This window comes from Rhinolophus hipposideros, assembly GCF_964194185.1.
Source record: "Rhinolophus hipposideros genome assembly, chromosome: 13".
Classification (NCBI taxonomy): domain Eukaryota; kingdom Metazoa; phylum Chordata; class Mammalia; order Chiroptera; family Rhinolophidae; genus Rhinolophus; species Rhinolophus hipposideros.
The window spans coordinates 55,091,982-55,105,167 of NC_138059.1; the positions used below are offsets into that span (position 1 = coordinate 55,091,982).

The following is a 13,186-nucleotide window of genomic DNA, read 5'->3' on the forward strand; positions in this document are numbered from 1 at the left end:
GGAGGGCGCAGCTCAGCTCCAAGTCCAGTTGCCGTTACTAGTTGCAGGGGGGCACAGCCCTTGTGGGACTCCAGGAATTGAACTGACAACCTTATGGTTGAGAGCCCACTGGCCCATGTGGGAATCCAACCGGCAGCCTTGGGAGTTAGGAGCTTCAGCCACCAGGCCGGCCCCCTCACGTCACTTTCTTAAAATGGTTCTCTTGTATATAGCCAAATTTATTATGGAAGTCTAAGTTTTACTTCCTTGATAATTTCTGAACTAGAATGAAACAACGGTTACATAATTCAAACATAGATGATCTTTCCGAGAAAATGGAATGAATGCAATTGTAATTCAAATGTACTCAAGGTACAAAATAAATCTTTGCTAAATATTTTACAGAAGTAATTATGTTGTGAATTCGTATCTCATTCAAATTTAATTTTGATAAGTATGGATTTCATCTTTTAGATTTCCCAATAACAAAAACTAAACTAGAATGTTTTTAATCTTCCTAAAACAATAAAACGTCCAAGAAACCAACGAAGTTATTGAGCAAATCTAAAGATAAAGCAATACCAAAGCATACGTTATGCAGTGAATAATGATGCATCCCGAAACATTACTTAATTTTGAAACATCAGCTTACCCACACTCCAGTGCTTGAGATTTTTTGCAATATTCTTTACTGTTTCTCCAAACATTGTCTGGAGTCTTAAAAATGCCTTCAGAAATTCAGTCTACAAATACTATGAGGGCCCATCTGAGTATATGAAAGTCAGCAGAAAATGTTGTCAGGCACCATGATCATCCGAATGGGTTGACTACCAGGTGGGGGTTATCACACTCACAAACCAGGTTTTAGGTTTCAGTGCTGCTTGGTGTGATCTGGCAGTTGAGGTCCAACGGGTGGGGGTGTTGGAGGGATTTGGAGGTAGGGCGGGGTGGGAGTGGGGGGCGGGGCTTGGAGGTGGAAGTAGAGGGAAGCTATTGGGGGATGGGAGTTAGGGGAGGGGATGGAGATGGGAGAGGGGGCAGGGCTCAAAGTGGAGGCGCGAGAGGGGGTCGGTGGGGCGGGGTGGGGCGCTCCAGGGGCGTGCACGCTGCACGGGGACACGCGCTCTGAGCCACAGCAACTCGCTCCAAGTTCCCTCCCTCGCTCTCCGGGGAAGCCTGCCTGAGCCCTCCCACTCGGTGCAGACCGAACCATCGCGGCCGCGGCGAGCCGGGGCCCTCCACGGCCGCGCGTCCTGGGCCCGCTCGGCTAACCGCGCCGCTGTCTGCCGGTGGCCCCAGGGAGCCCGCGGCGAGGACCCAGCGGCCCCAGCGGCCCGCGCTCGGCCCCCCAGCGGCACCGGCGGCCCGGACCCCGTCCCTCACGGGCCCCGACTCTCCCTCCCCGCCGTCTCCAGCGGCACCGCCCGGGCCGGGGAGCGCGGCCGAGGTAAGGCTGGGCTGGGGGGCCGACTGCGGACAATGCCGAAGCCGCGCGCTGCCGGAGCGGAGCCGGGTCCAGCCCTGCAGCCAGCCAGCCGCCGGGCCTGGGTCTCCGTCCAGCCCGGCCCTGGGGTCACGCTGGCCCACACGGACCCGGGCGGGCTTACTGGGCCGTGAGGGAGGCGCGGCGCCGCTGCCCTGCCTGCGCCCACTGCGCGCTCGGCTGGGTGTCCGGGTTTGGGGCGGGGGGAGGCTGGGTTGGGTCGCGGGGAACCCGGCCGGAACAAGCCGGCCAGGACTGGCTGGCAGGGCTGCGGAGCGGGGGTGGGTTTCGGGGACGAGAGCGGTGGGCTCCAAAAGCACCCGCTGGTTCCTGCAGGAGCGGGGTGGGCGAGGGACGGGGACTGCCCTCGGCCACGTCTCCTTGCCTGGTCTCTCGTCGCCGGTGCTTAATACTCTGGGCGTATCAGTATCTCCTAATCGCTGGCTGGGAGTTCTTGCAATAAGGCAGATTCAGAGGCTCTGAAAGTTTGTTTTAGGCTACCCCCATCTTCTCCCCCATGGTCTCAATCATCTCTACTTTCTTTGAAAGCATACAGATTTGAAATAGAATTAAATTGTCCTTGGCTCGTTCATGCCCCCACCACCCAGCGGAGCTCGTAACTTGGCAGCAAAACGCGCACAGGCTGTGGGAAGCCCTGGTGCCTCCTGCCCTGCCTAGTGCCCTCAGATTGTTAGAACAGGGCTGCACAGTGTGAATGGCAGTGACAGTTCTTCCTGCGGGCTTGTGCGGAGGGAAGCGGAGATAACTTTGCTGTATGCTTAAATTACTCTGGAAAGTGGAAAGAAAGCACCTGGTGCTCGGCTTTTTAACTCTTTCAAGTTGTCATTCAGACTTACTGAGCCACCAAGGGGAGCAGGCTTTCTTTCCTGCCTTAGATAAGGCAAACTCCGGGTTTTTCCTCACAGCCATGTCTTGTGCAAAATCTGGCACACATCTGTGACAATATTGCATGGCTGGCCATCGTAAGCACTACAAACTGGTCTGTTTTTAGGAAGGGGAATATGATAGTAGACTAAGAATTTTTGCAATATAAATAGTACGACTTCCATTTTCTCTATTTCCCATGTTGGCATTGTAGATATTTATTTAGCATCCCCCCCACCCCCAACTTACACTTAAGAGTCATTTCATGGAAAATATCTGCATTAACTTATACTTATTTTGTGACATCATAACCCCTGATCTTCAGATGAGCTATTTACTAAGCAAGGTTATTTTAACATAAGGACTAATTAATGGTAAGCCAGAATTCTTTGTCGGTAGGTAACATCCCCTTGATTTACCCTATGGTACTTAACCTGTGGTGTTACTATAGATCATGTGACAGTAAAGTCACTAATGGAACAGGGGAGTGGTGATGCTTTGTCAACCTGATAATCTGTAAAGGGCTTAGAGCAGTGCCCAGAACACAGTGCTAGGTAAGTGTAAGCTAGTTTTATTTTTATTTAAAAAAATTTTATCAACCCATGTTTTTTGTGTGTGTGGTTTTTTTTTTTCTGTTTGGAAAATGTTTTTGTTTTTAAATCCCAGATCTTTTAAATCATGGTCTATTTTAAGCCCGTGGTTTAATTTTAGATCAGAACTGAGGTTAGATTGTTGTTTTGCTTATGACTGACAAGCTATTCTGTGTATTCTTATGCATGGTAAGAATTGATTTAGTAGATCTTAGGTAGCAGGTCTGTTAAGGACCAGAATACAGCCCTGGATCCAGTCTTGTCCAGGTACATTGCAAAATCAGGAGACCTAATTATCCTTAAGAGCCTAATTGTCTACAGAGAAGCCTTGATCTTAGGGGAAACTTGGGCTCTGAACCCCATTCCTGAACCCCCTTGTTCTTTAGATGTAGAGTAATACATCCAATTCTTAGGTGAAAGAACCCTGTTGGCACAACAGTTGGATAACTACCACTATGTTAAGAGGTAATAAAAAATAAATATGTGTACTTCATATGCATCAACCAGAGCGGGAATAATGTAATTCTTATTCCCGCTTTAACATCTTTAGAGCAGGACTTATTGCCTAACTAGCCAAGATAAGGAAAATTAAAATTACTTACTTGCCATGAGTCAGTAACCAAAGGATTCTGTTCGCTACCTAGCTATTTTAAAAGATTGTTAGGGGGTTACATTCATTTTGAGGTTTTTTTAAATCCTCCTTTTAACTTTGAAGTGACATATTTTTATTCCTAAACAGTTTGGTTAGTTAAGCAAAGGCATGGCGGTGCCTCTTGGGCTCTGCAGAAACAAAGCTGCTGTGTGCACAGGGTGGCAGTAGGTGGTGCTGTGGATAATGCTGCCGGAGGAGGCACGTGTGCTTGCGAAGAATCGGAGGGGTGCTTTTAGCAATCCCAATCCTTTGCCTTCTCCCCAAAATACACTTTCACCCTACAGACAGCGTCTAACAATCATTTTAGGAATAAATGTTTTTAAAAAGTTTGCCCTTTGTATTTCAATTTGTAAGACTATTACTTGGCCAGATTTTTCTCTCTGAAAACCATAGCATTCCAGGTGTTAGGACAAACATCGCTTGTAAAGGTATTATTTGGCCAACTGTACCATTATTCTTATTTTCCCCCAATAGAGTAAGTGTGCTCATTCTGAGCTTAGTGGATCCCCAATCCTGGACTTTTTGTCAGTACTTCTAAGAGAGAGAGAGAGAAACGAATGATAAGAAACCTACTTGCATCATGACTTTATTTAAGAAAATAACTTTTTAGGGTGAATTCTCATTTATCCTAATTCTTACCATTTTTCTGACTCACAGTATAATGCAATGAGAATTGATATTGGGATGAAGACTAAAGCTCTGCAAAGCCTTGACTCATCCAGGAAAAATATATTCATTCTATGTAGTATAGCTCTGAGGGTAGAAAGGGAATAAGTCCACTCAGAACACGGGTTTTCTGAATTGTAATCAGAGTTCTCTGGGCCAGCTCTGGGACTGGCCCAGGCCTAGGTAATTGACACTTTACGTCTCCATCACAGGATGGTTGCTAATACCACCTTTTTGCAGGTGAGGTGAAGTGACTTGGCTGAATCATGTATGGATAGCTAATTAGTAGCAAAGCTGCAATTTTAACCCAGGTGTATGTGTTCTTGGAGTCCATGGATTTTTCCACCATGCTATGTGGAATAACCTAGACATTCTTTTGAGGTTGGATACCAACAAAGCTCTTCTTCATAACTCAATGACGTGCTTTGAATTTCCTGGGTACCGTGTTTCCCCGAAAATAAGACTGAGTCTTATATTAAGGGTTGCTCCAAAAGACCTGTTTGGGCTTATGTCCTGGGGATGACATCCTGAAAAATCATGCTAGGGCTTATTTTCCAGTTAGGTCTTATTTTTAGGGAAACACGGTAGCATTTGGTCATTAAAGAGTCCAAAACAGGAGAAATGAAGGTGTTTTTAATTTTCAGAGGAAACCTCCTAAGATTTCACAGTACTTTGTTAAAGATTATTGACTTTTGGATGGCTGAGGAGAAAGATGGCAGGTTTTACCTTCTTTGAACTATGGAAAGGCCAGTGCAAATGGCTTAGATAATGATGTAATGTTGGGTCTGGTTTAGGCCTTGTTGCTTAGGTGATGTGGTCAAAGTCCTAACTCCCCACCACCCCCATGACTTTCTTTCCCTAGGCTTAAAGCAGATTTAATTTATTTTGATAACTTAAATACATCAGATGGGATTATGATGATTAATGAAATGTTGGCTCCAATCCCCATTCTATGTATTCATTGATTTTTGTATTTTTTTTAAAATTTTACACTTTAGCCAGAGCCTAATTTGTTTTTGTAAATGGTGATTTTTTTTTATTGAAAGCATTATAGAAATATAAAAAAGTAATATTTGAGAATTGTTCAGAAGAGAACACAAATTATGCCCAAAATGTTTATCAAAGAAGCTGAATGTAGCATTGATTGTCAACTTTGAAAGAAGTTATAGGATGATTTGTATGGAAGACTTTGGAGAGTAGGAGTAAGAAATTTAGTTTTTCATTGTTCCTGGATATCATCATCCAAACAATTAACAAAGATAATTAAGATATCAATAAGTAAGGCTTCATCACTGTTGCGGAATATATTTTCATCCTGTTTTTAAGCTTGGGTTTGTTTCTGGATGATATTTTGTAGTACAAAATTAATAAAATTAAAGCATGCGTACTCCTGTTTTGACACCTTAGGTTTCCTCTCTTATCTGTAAGAAGGGACTGCGTGTGATTATTATATTTGTAATATTTTACAGTTTTGAGGCTCATAGGAGAATCACATAAGAACCAGTCTTCAAAGATGTGAGACTTTGACGTGAGACTCGTTGTTTTGTTTTGTTTTGTTTTTAGGAAACTTGAATAGATGAAGCAAGTTACTTTTTTTGGTATGTTTGGTGATGAAAATAGTGAAGATGTAGATGATCCAACCACTTTAAACTGGAGCTGGTGCTGAAGCTGGGATTTTAAAATTGTAAACACTTTAGAGAGAAGTTCAAAAGTGAATCTTAAGCAAAAGGAAGCAATATGTCATCTGGCAGACAATTTTCTAGAAGAATTGTAAGAATTCTGTGGTGTGTTTTGTATGTCAGACTGAGATCAGTGAGTTTTGAAATTGTCCAGTTCCAGATAAAGCTTTTAAAAATACAGTTCAGAAGCATATGGGAAATTGTTGAGTAGCATGTTGTAATGCAAAGTATTTTTTCTTCATAGTCCCATTAGAAGTTTATTTTATTTTTTTGTCTTTTTTTGGAGGAATCGCAGTAGATAGGCTTCAAAATCATCATTGTTGCCAGCAACTTTCTGTCATTTTGATTGGAACTTAATGGGGGAAAAAAACAAGAAATTATGTGAAAGAATATAGTAATTTCTTCTATCACTATTATGTTAAACAGATGTTTATAGAGGATTCATTATGTGTCAGGTACTAGAATAGTGGCCAGGAAAGACAAAGCCCTTGCCTCTTTGAGGCTTTATAGCATAAAGTAGGGGAAAAAAAGATAATAAAATAAATAAATGAAAAGCTAAGTTAAAGCAATAATAAGTTCAGTCAAGAATGAGGGTGGCATTCTTAGCTGGGCTGGGTAGTTTGGGAGGGCCTTAGGGAGAATGTTTAAACTGAGGCTTAAGTGAAAAAAAGAGGCAACCTCTGGAAGCTCTCTGGGCAAAGAAAATAGCTGTGCAAAGGCCCTGAGGCCGGTGGAACCTGCCTTTGTGAGGAGCAGGAAATAGCAGCAGAGGAACCAAGTCAGCAGGGCCTTGTAGACCTTGGGGAGAATTTCTGTTTATTTTAAATGTAGTGGGAGCTTCTGGAGGATGTGACTCAAGGAGGCCAGTCTCTAATTTGCAGATTTGAAAGCTCACCCTGCTTGCCTTGTGGAGGAGGGATTATTGGGGAAGACTGGAAGTGGGGAGCCAATTAGGAAGCTGTTGTGTTGACCAGTGCCAGTTAGGCTGGAATAAAGCTGAGGAGATGGAGGGAACCCGATGTTTGCAGGATTCTGAATTTCTCCTAACCTCTTACACCACTGATTTTAAGATGCATCATTATTGTATATACTACTCAAAAAGAAGACGTACTGCCAGAAAAGCAGTGACACACGCACATTGTAATGTGGATTCTGATTTTAGGTATTTAAACAGCAAAATAGATGTGTCTTAGAATTGGTGAAATACGGTATATTGTGGAGATCAAGCTGAGAGGGCTTGCCGATATATATTTTATTTCTTTTAGTATCTGAATGATGTAAGCTGAATACTGTTACAGTAGTTCCTGTTACAATGGCCCCTTCTTATCCACTGGGGATATGTTCCAAGACCCCCAGTAAGTACCTGAAACTACGATAGTACTGTACCCTATATATATATACTATGTTTTTTTTCCAACAGTACATACCTATGATAAAGTTTAATTGATCAATTAGGCAATTTCATGGATCGAAGATAAGTTCTTACCATACGTAGATCTTAGCAACCTCTGCATACGATTTTTTTTTTTTTAAGTCGAGAATTTTCACCTTTTCACTTAAGGAAGAACTTTACAGCTTCTCTTTGGCATATTTGAATTACCAGCATCATTACTCTTGCCTTTTGGGGCCTTTACTAAGTAAAACAAAGGTGACTTGAACACAAACACTGTGATACCATGACCGTTGATCTGATAACCAAGACGGCTACTAAGTGACTAACGGGCAGGTAGCATCTCCAGTGTGGAGACATCGGACAAAGGGATGATTCACGTCCGGGGCGGGACAGAGCAGGACTGTGAGATTTCATCAGGCTAAGAGAACAGTGTGCAATTTAAAACTTATGAATTGTTTATTTCTGGAATTTTCCATTTAATGTTTTGGGACAGTGATTGACTGCGGGTAACTGAAACAGCAGAAAGCGAAACTGTGGATGAGGGGGGTACTGTGTTTGGAAGGACTTGGGGGTCATGTGCAGTGGACCACCTAACTCAGGATTGATCTGATGTAAGAGGTCTTTCTGATACTTTAAAAACATGTAGAGAAGGCGTTTACAGATTCTTTGCCTCCAGGTGTACTACAGACTGTTGGTCTGAGATCCGGGAAATTGGGATGTCCCAGATTTGTCAGGTTCAAAGGAAGTCACAGACACTGTGCACACATTCAGAATGGGTGGCAGATCCCTTGCGAGTTACAAGCTTTGTTTCCTTCTGTTAACACCACTGGGAGCAGGACAGGACAAGGGTTTGGTCACAACCATAGGGATTCCAGGCCAAACAATTTGGTGGAGGCCAGCAAATAGGTAGTCAGTTGCTGAGAGACTGAGAGGGTTTTCTAGTTGAGTCTGGGTGCAAAGATAGGCTCATGTGAAGTTGAACAAATTACTGAGGCTTCTGTAACCTGTTTCCTGATCTGCAAAAGGGGGATAACTGTGGTACCTACTTTATAGGATTGTTGTGAGGGGAAAGATGATGCTTGCAAAATACTGTTAAATGTTACTGTCTCATGGATGTTCTGCATCATTCCACCTGTGTTGTATATTCTCATCATACTGGTCACACGATGAAAGTCACTTTTTCAGTGACTTAGCTTGACGAGTGAAGCTAATGTAGCCCTTCTCCAGGCACTCTTTCCCATTGTCCTATTTTATTCACAGCCCTCATTCTTAACTGAAATTGTATAATTTGTTTACATGTTGGAAGTACATTTCTCCAAGTTGAGAGGGACTCTGTCATGTAAACTTCTATGTATGCAGTGCCTACAACAGTGCCAGGCCACATCGCTTGGCCTTAATATTTATTTACTGAATGGAGTATGAGGGCGACACTGCTGATGATGAGGTACTTGTCAGTGGGACTTTGAAGGCACAACAAAAAAGCCTGTTCTCAAGCAGGGTTCTCCAGACTCTGTTTTTGGTGCTATGAGATGACTGGCTTTCTAGTTGAGGCATGTATACCTGAGGTCTAGAGGGCAGCTTCCTCTGAAAAGTCTTTTTTGGGGAAGTAGGGCCTAGAGGTGAGGGAGAGTTTGTATTTGGGTTTCTTGGGGTAGTCGGACATGCTTGTCATTTCGTCCTGGCATTTCCAAGAGTCATTTGCTTTGTCATCAAGCTAGATGTCACCTGAGACCTACCCAATTCCTGAGATGCCAGCTTACAGGCATCCAACTCCTCCTATAAAAAAGGCCACAAGAGTCACCTTTGTGGGGAAATGCACTGGTTGTAAAAGTAACCGACGCTTGTCACACTGCTCCGGCCACCCCGGAAGCCGGCACTGAAATTGGGGTCATAGCTGACAGCTTGGTAGACCTGATCGTGAGTACTCTGGACTGTGGGTTTTTCCTCCGGTGTTCAGGTTACATTATGGTACTTATGATGCCACATCTCTTATAATGACTTTGTTGGTGCATTGATTTTTGATGCTATTTGTATTCTTCAAAAAGAAATCTTACCCATTTTAGAAATAAGAATATTTACAGATTTTTCTCCGGTCTTTTAATCTTTCACAGTGCTTACTTATTGACTACAATCTTTGGGTGAAGGTTAGTGAATAAAATGTAAAGCCTTATCTTCAAATCCTGTGCACATACTCAATAATCGTAGTTGTGTTCACACACACATGCAAACCATTGGTCATCTTCCTTTCTCTGGCGACCATGGGCCACTGTTTCGACTTGTGCTCCAAAAGAGATAGTTGGAAACTGGGAACTCAGTGGTGTTGGGAAATACCAATGAGTCCTGACAGCACTTCTGTGTTTTAAATACACAATAAGAACAAGGTGAATTGGGAGGTTCATTATACACTTGACGGTGAGCTGGAGATTTAAAAAATCCTCTTAACTTATCCGTGGCCTGTGCTCATTCAAATAATCATTAATTGGAATGTTGTGATGTTTAAGAATCAGATGTTTTTCTTCCCACTAAATTTTCTTCTTGTTTAGTGACCATGAGAGAAGAAGAGAAATCATTGTGTTGGTTTTTGAATGGCTAGTCCTGGGAGCTCTCCATAGCATCTGTAGGATTTGTTCTAACCTGCAACATGAATCAGGTGTGTGACCATCAACGTTTTTATAATATGGCCACCATCTTTGAGGCGATAGACTTGACTGTCCAGTAACTTTGTTCTTTAATTTAATGAATATTTTATTTTTTCCTAATTTTTATTATTGGAGTTATATTTCTAGCTCTTATAGTGGGAGAGTATTACAGTCATATAAATGTATATTTTATGGGAAGTTGAAATACTCTTTTAGGTAGTGCCAGAGGAGATTTATGGTCTGACTGTATTGTTTGGAAATTGGTTTTAGGTGAAATTCCCTTAGAAGTGATGGATGTTCCACATATGTCGTGTGTGTGTGTGTGTGTGTGTGTGTGTGTCCCAGTGTGAGCTTTGCAGTGGCCATGTTTTCCCACTCAGAAGCAGCTCTGCCCTCACTCCAGAGAAGCATGTTCCAGCTCCTGTGGCCTGATTTGTTTATCTGATTTTTCCTATAGATATTTTTCCTTTCAGAATTCACTAGCACAGGATTAACTGCTTTAGTTGTTAATCTCCCAGTGCTATTTCCATATGCCTCTTCCAGAGTAATTTCAGTGTGAAGCATTTGGCTGTTGAAAAGCTCTGTCTATTCTTTGGATCTTTCCCAAAAGACATTTAGGCACTGTGAGTTCATGATAAAGAGACCGCATAGCAAGGCCATTTTAATTCAGCAGACCAAGACGTGATCAAATGTCTTTATACATTTTGTGTCTGAAATACTTAAATGTCTTCATCTTAATTTGGATTTTTTGTTTTACAAGGTGGTATTTATTATTCACATATACCTTGTATTAGGGTTCTCTAGAAAAACAACCAATAGGATCTCTTTGTCTCCCTCTTTCTCCCTTCCTCCCTCTCTTCCTTCCTCCCCTCTGTCTTTGTCTCTGTCTCTATTATCTATCACCTATCATCTATTGCCTATCTCTGTCATCTCTCTCTCCAGAGGAGAGTTATGATAAGGAATTGGCTCATGAGATTATGGAGGCTGAAAAGTGCCACAATCTGTTGCCTGCTAGCTGGGAACCCAGGAGAACTGATGGTGTAAGTTCCAATCTGAGGGCAGGAGAAGACTGTTCAGGCAGAGCATTTATTCTTCCTTTTTCCACCTTTTTGTTCTATTCACGCCCTCGACAAACTAGATGAGGCCCACCCACATTGGGGAGGGCAGTCTGCTTGACTCAGTCTACCAATTTAAGTTTAATCTCATCCAGAAACATCTTCACAGACACACCCAGAATAATGGTTATCCAAATATCTGAGCACCGCCCTGGCCCAGGCAAGTTGATGCATAAAATTAACCACCACACACTTGTAGAATAATCACCGTGTTTCAGGAATTAGGAAGCTGTTTTGGAAACCTTTTGTGAAAGTCCTGTTTTCTAAGCCTGTTTAAATGATCTGAGTCCCAGAATGTGACGACCAGGAACTCGTCTCTAAGTCCAATTCCTCCATGAAGGCTTTCTCAGAAGTACTAGCAACATTCATACCTTTACCTGCCAGACCAACACTCCCTTCCTTGAGTCCACTGAGTGCTGCACTTGATGATGTACGCTCAGTTTTGTTGCTGTCTCTTTAGTGAGACAGAGTTCATCAGGCATGGAGGCAGTGTCTGTAGTCCTCCACAGGAGTGCTCCTTTGCTAGGAAAACAGTGGTGGCGGTGTCTCCTCCCTACCGCCCGGTGTTGTCAGTGGTGCTTCTGACCTTACCCGTCCTCTGAGACGTGCTGTTGCCCTGTAGAAATTGTCAGTGTGCTTCGGAATGAGGTCATAGGTATCCCATGTTGCCTGCTTGACTTGGGGGACACAGCGTCAGTGGATCAAAGACTCATCTTTTTCTTGTAGGACAAAAATATGCCTTTGTCACTTTTTCTTTTTACTGTCACTTTTTGGCCCCTTTGAACAAGAAGTAATATAAAAAGAATGTTATGTCAGAAGGTATTTTTTCTGGCATTTTCATATGTAAAGTGGCAAAACTATAAGAAACTTCCCTGTACCAAAAGAGGGTAAATTTCTCAAATCGAACATAGCAAACATAGTAACAACTTTTATCTGTGCTCATATATTTTTAATAGATTAGTTGATGCTTGTCATCTGATGAAGTGACAGTGTAGGAATCATGGAAAGGGGTGGATTCTTGTCCCTGCATCTTAGCTGAGCAAACACCAGGAATGTGCCCCATAAGCTGGAGAGACCTCCTGATGACAGCAGAACACAGCCCGTATTCATCAGCCTGTGCTCCTGCCAGTGGATGTTTAGTAGCTCACTGTGATCACGATACTGAAATTGGGACCCAGTTTGACATCCCCACATCCTGGGTTTTCCCTTCTATCTGTCTGATTCAGAAGTGTCTCTCCTGTCTTGGAAATGTCTCCTGCCTGGCCCCTGTCTGCATTCCTGGTGCACCTTCTACCTTAGCTCAGGACTTCCTGTTTTTCCTTTCTGTCTAACCTCCCGGCCTCTCAGTCCTCTTGGCTTTCCTGCCTCTACTGTACTGCCTCCAGAATTGGCTGACATATGAGCCTGTCACCCCAAAATCCTGTTTCTGTTGCCCCAAATCCTGACCCTGTGTCCAGAACAAAGTCTTGTTATCGTACCACTCCAAGTCTTCCCTGACTCAGCCTCCCTGTGCCTCCAGCCCCTTCCCTGGGGGGCTCCCAGCCTTTGTGCCTCTTTCCTCTGCCTGAAGTGCTCATTCACCTCTTCTCTGCTTCATGCAATTTTGGTTATTTTAAAAGGCTTCTATCATGTCTCCTCTCTACTTATTTTCTTTGACCTTCTATGGTCTGAATAAAAAGAATAGAAGAAACAATCACATCTTTTATGATGCTGAAGTAACTTGAATGCAAAGTCATAAAAATGTATCTCTGCCTTATCATTACTGTAAGACATGGTAGAGGGGTGTAAATCATATTCAAACTAGCCACTTATGAATACCTCTTTCAGTCTGAAACCACTCTGCTCCTCTGAGAGTAGTTTACATCTTGAGATCCAGGCGAATGATCTCTCAGGCGCTGAAGGAATTTGCAGATGTGGTCAGGGTACCACTACTGATAATATTAGGTTGGTGCAAAGGTAATTGCGTTTTTTGCAATTATTTTTAACCTTTTAAACCACAATTACATTTGCATCAACCTAATATAATGAAAGACTGTGTCAAAGACAAGTGGTGCCAGAATCAAGATAAATATCCTAATTTTTTAGAAAGCACCAATAGATCCTAG

General features: G+C 42.9%; 1 protein-coding gene across 4 annotated transcripts in view; it reads left to right on the forward strand.

The window, feature by feature from the left end:
* The first annotated feature begins 1,052 nt into the window (after positions 1–1,052).
* The window catches only part of FAM110B (family with sequence similarity 110 member B), a 149,741-nt gene continuing 137,607 nt past the window's right edge, over positions 1,053–13,186 (forward strand). Inside the window, exons 1-2 of one of the 4 annotated variants that reach the window (XM_081070322.1) lie at positions 9,135–9,244; positions 9,871–9,977. The gene's annotated coding sequence lies outside the window, so the exon portion shown is untranslated. Of the gene's footprint in view, positions 1,427–9,134; positions 9,245–9,870; positions 9,978–13,186 lie in introns of those variants that run through there. The other 3 variants (XM_081070319.1, XM_081070321.1, XM_081070323.1) reach the window with 3 other exon arrangements.